This window comes from Palaemon carinicauda, chromosome 35, assembly GCF_036898095.1.
Source record: "Palaemon carinicauda isolate YSFRI2023 chromosome 35, ASM3689809v2, whole genome shotgun sequence".
NCBI classification, from domain to species: Eukaryota; Metazoa; Arthropoda; class Malacostraca; order Decapoda; family Palaemonidae; genus Palaemon; species Palaemon carinicauda.
Genome location: NC_090759.1, coordinates 72,935,903 through 72,943,402, shown reverse-complemented (window position 1 = coordinate 72,943,402; position 7,500 = coordinate 72,935,903). Strand labels below are relative to the sequence as shown.

General features: G+C 47.6%; 1 protein-coding gene across 3 annotated transcripts in view; it reads left to right on the top strand.

Annotated features, from left to right (window-relative positions):
- LOC137627882 (uncharacterized) overlaps nucleotides 1-7,500 on the top strand; it is a 492,086-nt gene that overhangs the window by 481,725 nt on the left and 2,861 nt on the right. The gene's annotated exons all lie outside the window — the stretch shown is intronic.

Below are 7,500 nucleotides of genomic sequence, written 5' to 3'. Positions count from 1 at the left end.
TTACATAGGATTTCCTTTCGTGCTTAGTATTATTTGGCGAAGTATTCGCCATTCTGGCCTACGCTAGGCCATGTAGCCTAGTCGTTTGGTCCTAGTACTTAATGCATGATTTTGGTTTTTCCGAGTGTAATTAAAATTTTATTGAAGCTTTAGGCTATATTTTATACATTTTAGACTGTGTGGAATATTTCCAAGATTGTATACGTGAGAGTTTCGGTGAATTAGGTAATCGATTCTCTTGGTGCCTAGGCTAATTGCTTATGGAGCCTTAGTATACTTTATTATACTCCCCGGTTGCTTTCTTTTCTTCGGAGAAGGTATGCAATCCCTTTCCCTCTGTTTAAGCCTTGGGCTTATCCCTAAGTGGTTTTTTCCGAATTTATTTTCGATAAAACTATACTAGGGTGTTACTGTACCTTCCTGTTCCAGCAAAGTCTGGTTCAAAGAGGGACAGAACAACAGAGTTTTTAGTCTGAGTCCGTGTTGTCTGGCTTGGGGCAGAGTCTCCCTCGCTGACCTAACACTTACAAAGGGAGCTTAGCTCCCTTAGGTCACTATCGAAGGTTTCTGTAAGTTATGATTCCTTCTTTTGTGATCGACCAGACTAAGTCCTGTTGCTGTTCTCGGGGAGGATAAAATCTTCCCTTGGGAGTAGCAACGCCTTCCTTGCTTTGGTGCTCTGGAAGCTGGCAAGTATTATACTACTGTGCTGGCCCTTTCCCTTAGATCTCCCTTAGGCTAAGACAAAGTTCTTGGCTGCGGGTGATCTGTCACTAAAGCAAGGTTGGCAGGACCCTCTTGTCCCTTCCCCCTCTATCTCCGTAATGGCCTAGCCATTACTGTACTGTACCTTGCCGGCCGGCAGAGCTGGCCGGCAGGGGTATTACTGTACTGTACGTCATTCTACTTCTGGACCTAGTATAGGTTGGGATGTGGAATTGACTAAGCCCATTGCCGGCCGGCAGAGATGCTGGACGGCAAGGGTCTTATGTTTTCGAGTGCTGCCCGGACCTCTCTTGGTCCCTCATCCATGCCTGCCGGCAGAGCCGGACGGCATTGGTCAAGGAAGCCTGAATTAAGTTTCTCCCCTTCCTTATATGCACTCTTTCGGTTGCCGGGCTTGGGGGGTTGTGTACACTCTTATCCCGGCATCCATTCTATTTTCTTCTAGTGCTGTACCTGTCCCGGCTGCCGGCCTATGAGGCCGGCAGCCGGGCAGGTGTAGTCTTCTGGTTCTTTTGCTGCCGGCTGGCATCGGTCTTGTACCTTTGCCGGCCGGCTTATGTCAGTCCTTGTCTGCCGGTCACCAAGAGTGTGGCCGGCAGCTGGGTACTACCTTATGTAGTTGCTGGCCGGCAGTCATTGCCGGCCAACACTGGCTATGGCCGGCCGGCAGTTTCTGCCGACCGGCACAGGCATTTGAACCAGAATGCTGCCGCCCTATAGCTGTTAAGTAGTATACTTTAAAGCTAGTTGTGGTGTGTGCCGGCCGGCAAAGGCAGGCCGGCACACATCCTCCTATACTGTACTAGTATTCTTCTGTATAGCATATACAGTAAGAAGAAAACTATAGTAAAGGTTTAGGTACAGCACTGTATCTTCTAACACTATTGTGTTTTCTTGCACGGCCCTTTGCTGTTGCCTTCAGACAAGAAGCAGAGTTCTTCCCTGTCTATTATCCCGGATTTTAAAATCATTGCCTAGGTGTGAGCTCCACCTGTTTCCTCTGGAAACTTTGCATTGGTTACTCTAGTAGAGATAAACCATTTTGATTTTATTATCTGGAAGGCTGCAGCAATGGGTTGTGAGGGAAACACAAGTGTGTGTCTTTCCTTTCTGAATTGTTATGCTATACTATGCATATCCAGTGATACATAGTTCACTTGATACTCATGGAAATTTCTTCTCTTTACAGAAGGACACTCCGAAGTGGGGAAGTGCTTTCTGCAATGTCAGCAGCAAGAACCTCTGCGGACATGAGTTTTGTAGGAGACACGCAGCATACGCTGTCTCCAAGGATGATCTCCGGTATTGGGACCCTCAGGTATGTACTGTGTGCACTAACCTGATTAATGAGACATTTAAATAGCTAGGAAGAAGCTTCGTACCTGGGTAAGGGGCTTCCAAAAGTACACTTCTGGCCCTTATCTTCCAAGTGAGAAGAGGAGGGCGTATCTTTTCCCTAAGGCATCAGCTGATGCAGTGATTCCCCAGCCTCAAGAGGAGATCCCTTAAGTTCAGATCCAGGTGGATGCTGAAGTCGCGGTCGCGATGCAAGACATCCAGCTAAATGACAGGATATCTGATGTGGACGGGTGTCAGGAGGAAGACCTCCTTGCAGAAGCCCAGGATGAAGTTCAAGCCCCTCTACATCGGCCGGTCTCCCAGTAGAGCTGGGACAGGCCCTCTCTTCTATTGTTGGAATGATCCAACAAATGCAGAAGGAGAATCAGGAGAAGGCGGCTGCAATGGAACTGCGAATGCAGTGCCTTGCAGAATCACATGGGCCCCAGAAAAGCTCAATGTGAAAGACCTTCCTTTGTGCTCAGATGCTAACCCATGGAGGTATGCTGAGCACATGTCGATGACGACTGGAAAGATCGTCATCTCGAATATGCTGGGCTCAGTTCCCCTGGAGGGTGGAATTCTGGCCCAGCAAGGCACCATATCCGGACTGTTATGTCCGGCTGAGGAAGGAACCAGCTTCAAAGGAGGAGGCAGAGCCGAAGGAGGTCATAGTGATGGACCATGCTAAGGCTCAAGCTCTACTTTCATCTTCGATGAAAGAGAGGGGCTTCTCTAACTCAAAGGTAGCTGCATTGAATAGGAAGCTCCCTTCCTTTGTGTCCTCGCCTACTAGAGCCTTCCCCCTTTTACAGAAAGGGTTTCTGGCTGTACTAAAAGCAATCGAGGCCGGCAAGTCTTGCCCCTCCCTAGAGGAGTGTAAACCCTTGTCGCTGGCCCTGCCTATGGACCACAAAGATTGGAAGGACGTCCATCTTACGTTCTAAGTGGGAAAGTTGGAGGCTGATATTGCCGGACGTCAGTTCGGCAAGGACCTCCCTAAGCTGTCTGACTTTCTTTTGCGAAGTGAGTTCGATACAAAAGAAAGACTGACTGCCTCAATGTCTCTTCAGACTACTCTCGAGACGATGGCAAGTGACCCCAAGGTCCATGAAATGTTCATGGTAGTGGCCAAGCCTCATCTGGCCACAGTGACGAAGGACCTTTATGGCTTCGTCAAGGCAAGGAGAGCTTGTAGGGAGTTCGTGTTTACCTCGGCTACAGTGAGGCACGAGCTAAAGAAACTAATCTCCTCCAACATTTGGGGAAAATTCCTTTTTCCCTACCGACTTGGTCAAAGAAGTTTTTGATAAAGCCACCTTGGAGAATAGAAACCTTCTCCAGAAGTGGGACCTGGCTATCAAAAGAAAGTCTTCCCCGGATGAGGGTCCTCAACCAAAGAGGAAGACTATGAGGACTAGGCTACCGTCTCGGCCAGCCAAGCCTCTTAGACAGCAACAGCAACTGCAATTGCCATTGCCCCCAGTGCCCCAGATCGTGGCACAAACCCCGACCACCTTTCAGTGGGTACCCCAGGCCGTGTCGACACAGTCCACGGCATTCACCCCAGCGTTCGAAGGGCAGTCTACTTCCTTCCGAGCAAAGCCTAGAGGAGCAGCCAGAGGCTCGTCTAGACGCCCCTCAAGGGGAAGGGGATTCAGGGGTGGTCGTGGTCAGGAAGGCAAGACCTCAGGACGGCAGTCCAAGTGAGGTGATACCGGTAGGAGGGAGACTTCTGAAATTTCGGGATCGGTGGACCTTCGATCCCTGGGCCCACAGCCTACTCAAGAATGGATTGGGCGGGAGCTGGTACAGCACTCCACCCCCGTACCTTCGGTTTTTCCAACACTCCACCCCCGTTATGGAGGAGTACGTTCAAGAACGGTTGGAGAAAAAGGGTGAAGCCCATCAATTTCTAAGGGAGGCTGTTTTGTGTTCCCAAGAAAGACTCGGAAAAGCTCAGAGTCATTCTGGACTTGTCGCCACTTAACAAGTTCATAGTGAATTGCAAATTCAAAATGCTAACACTGCAACACATAAGGACCTTACTGCCCAAGAGGGCATATTCCGTCTCTATAGACTTGTCAGATGCCTACTGGCACATTCCAATTAGCCATCGACTCTCCCCCTACCTAGGGTTCAGGCTACAGCGAAGACTATACGCCTTCGGAGCCATGCCATTCGGACTAAACATAGCCCCAAGGATTTTTACGAAGCTTGCGAGCGTAGCTCTCAAACAATTTCGCCTAAAGGGAATTCAGGTAGTAGCCTACCTGGACGACTGGTTGGTGTGGGCAGCATCCGAGACAGAATGCTTGCAAGCTTCCAGTCAAGTGATCCAGTTCCTAGAGTACCTAGGCTTCAAGATCAACAGAAAAAGTCTCGACTTTCTCCATCTCAAAAGTTCCAGTGGCTAAGATCCACTGGGACCTTTTGTCACACCGTTTTTCCACCCCAGCGAAGAAAAGGAAGGAGATAGCGGGTTCTGTCAAGAGACTTCAAGATTCCGAAAGGATATCAAGACACGAGCAGGAGAGAGTACTGCGCTCTCTCCAGTTTGCTTCGGTGACAGACCCAGTGCTAAGAGCACAGCTAAAGGATGCAATCGGAGTTTGGAGAAGTTATGCATCAAACGCGTGAAGAGATCTGAGAAGACCAGCCGCTTCGGCTAAGTACTCTTCTCAGGCCTTGGTCCCAAGCCAGACATCTAAAGAAGTCAGGTTCTTCTTCAGCCACCTCCCCCGTCGGTGACGATTCACTCAGACGCCTCAAAGGAGGGATGGGGAGGTCACTCTCATCGGAAAAAAGTCCAGGGGACTTGGTCCAGGCTATTCAAGACCTTTCTCATAAAACTTTCTAGAAGCTAGGGCAGTGCTCCTTACCTTAAAGAAAGTCTCCCCGCGTCATTCGTTCCACATAAAGTGGTAATAGACAGCGAGGTAGTTGTAAGATACTTGAATCGACAAGGATCGAGGTCACCACCTCTCAACCAGGTGATGTTGGCCGTCTTCCGATTGGCGGAAAAGAAGAAGTGGTACCTGTCGGCATTTCACCTTCAAGGAGTCCGCAATGTGACAGCGGACGCTCTATCCAGGTTCACACCGATAGAGTCGGAATGGTCCTTAGACGCAGGATCATTCTCCTTCATTCTGAATCAGTCCCAGAACTGCAGATAGACCTCTTTGCGACGAAAGACAACAAGAAGTTGCCCCTGTACGTGCCCCGTACGAGGACCCCTTAGCGGAAGCAGTGGACGCGATGTCCCTCGACTGGAACAGATGGTCCAAGATTTATCTGTTCCCTCCTCACAACCTTCTGTTGAGGGTCCTCAACAAACTGAGATCCTTCAAAGGGTAGCGGCAATAGTGGCCCACAAGTGGCCGAACAGCGTGTGGTTCCTCCTGGCATTGGAACTGTAGCTGAAGTTTGTACCACTACCAGATCCAGTTCTGACCCAGCGAGTCCAGAAGTCAACTGTCTGCGCTTCATTACAGAAAACCCGGACCCTGCAGTTCATGATTTTCTCTCCCTAGCGGTGAGAAAGCGTTTCGGGATTTCGAAAGCCAGTATAGACTTCATTGAGGAATATAAATGCAAATCTACTAGAAGGCAATATGAGTCATCTTGGAGAAAATGGGTGGCCTTTTGTCAAGGCGAAGATTCCGCAGGAGATCTTGACAGACTTCTGCTTATCTTTTTTCCCCACCTCCATGGTCAAGGGTTGGCAGCGAACACGATTTCAGCGTGTAAGTCTGCTTTGACAAGACCCATTCTATATGCCTTCCAGGTCGACCTAGGTAACGAGATCTTTAATAAAGTCCCGAAAGCCTGTGCTAGGCTCAGACCTTCAGCACCTCCAAAGCCCATTTCATGGTCTTTAGACAAGTTCTTCATTTCGCTTCTCTGTTGAGCAATGAAGAAAGTGCGTTAAAGGATTTGACACAAAAAGTTATTTTCCTAATTTGCACTCGCGTCCGGGGCCAGGGTTAGTGAGATTGTAGCCTCTCGAGAGAGGCAGGTCGTGTTCAGTTCCTGGATGGGGAAGAACTGAACCTGTTTCCGGATCCTACGTTTCTCGCCAAGAATGAGTTACCCACCAACAGGTGGGGTCCCTGGAGAATCTGCCCTCTGAAAGAAGATGCATCTCTATGTCCAGTAGAATGCCTAAAGGTCTATCTTCATAGAACTTCAGACTTCAAGGGTGGTCAACTATTCAGGGGAGAAACATCAGGCTCAAATTTATCTCTGAATCAACTCAGAGCGAAAATCACATATTTTATTCGCAGAGCGGATCCTGACAGTACACCCGCAGGTCACGATCCGAGGAAAGTTGCCTCATTCTTAAATTTCTTTAATTGCATGGATTTTGAACATCTCCGTTCATACACTGGCTGGAAGTCTTCCAGAGTGTTCTTTCGCCACTATGCGAAGCAAGTAGAGGAACTAAAAGAGATCTGTGGTAGCAGTGGGTCGCGGTGTTAACCCTACTGTTTAACTCTGCGAGGAACAGTGGTCTTAATTGGGACGATTAATTCCAGGGTGAGTGTGTAGTTACATACTGTACTACAAACTAAGTGAGGGCACTGTGTTGCCCATCCAGACTGTTCCATTTCCTTAGGTGAACCTAGCATAAGTGCAGACATGTGTGCCGAGCGTTTCTAACGCTAATGTCATTGATTTGTAATACAGGCTTTTATGACTTTGATACCTCGGTATCTTAAAAGTGGCATCTAATGTTTTTCTTTCAGACAAACAAGCCCTGTTTACTATCATACTTATGCTTAAAGTTTTGGGTTATCCTCTTCTTATATATATATATATATATATATATATATATATATATATATATATATATATATATATATATATATATATATATATTGTGGTTAACCTGTCTATTTATTGCCTGTCAATAATCTGGTTCTTGAGAACCTTGCGTCTCCTTCACCTGTGTCAATTTACTGGTATAATTGAGCATTCATTCTATGTACCTTATCTGGGCTAATTCTAATAGAATTGTTCCTTTATGCAAGCTATGTTGCATTGGTTTTCCTCCTATGCGGATATAAAACCTTTGTCCAATACAAGTATTGTGCGGAAAACTGGTCGATATTTCATATTGACGCAGTGGTCCTTTACAAACTATGCTTTACTTAATATAGGGCGAGACCACTATATTAGCTTGCCTGGTATTCGTACATAGATATATGTACTCTTCGAGACTTTTCCAGAGTCTAGTAGGACTCTTCCCTGTAGGGGGCAGGAAGCTCTAACATAGTTTATAGTTAGTTGAAAAGATGTATAACGGTAACATCTTAGGTCTCTAGGTCTAGTCGACCGGGAAAAAATTACCTCCGGGGAGTACGGCACGTTCTGAGAATCCACAGATACAGTAATGCTCTGGTACACTTCCATCAGGACGACATGGCTTGAGCC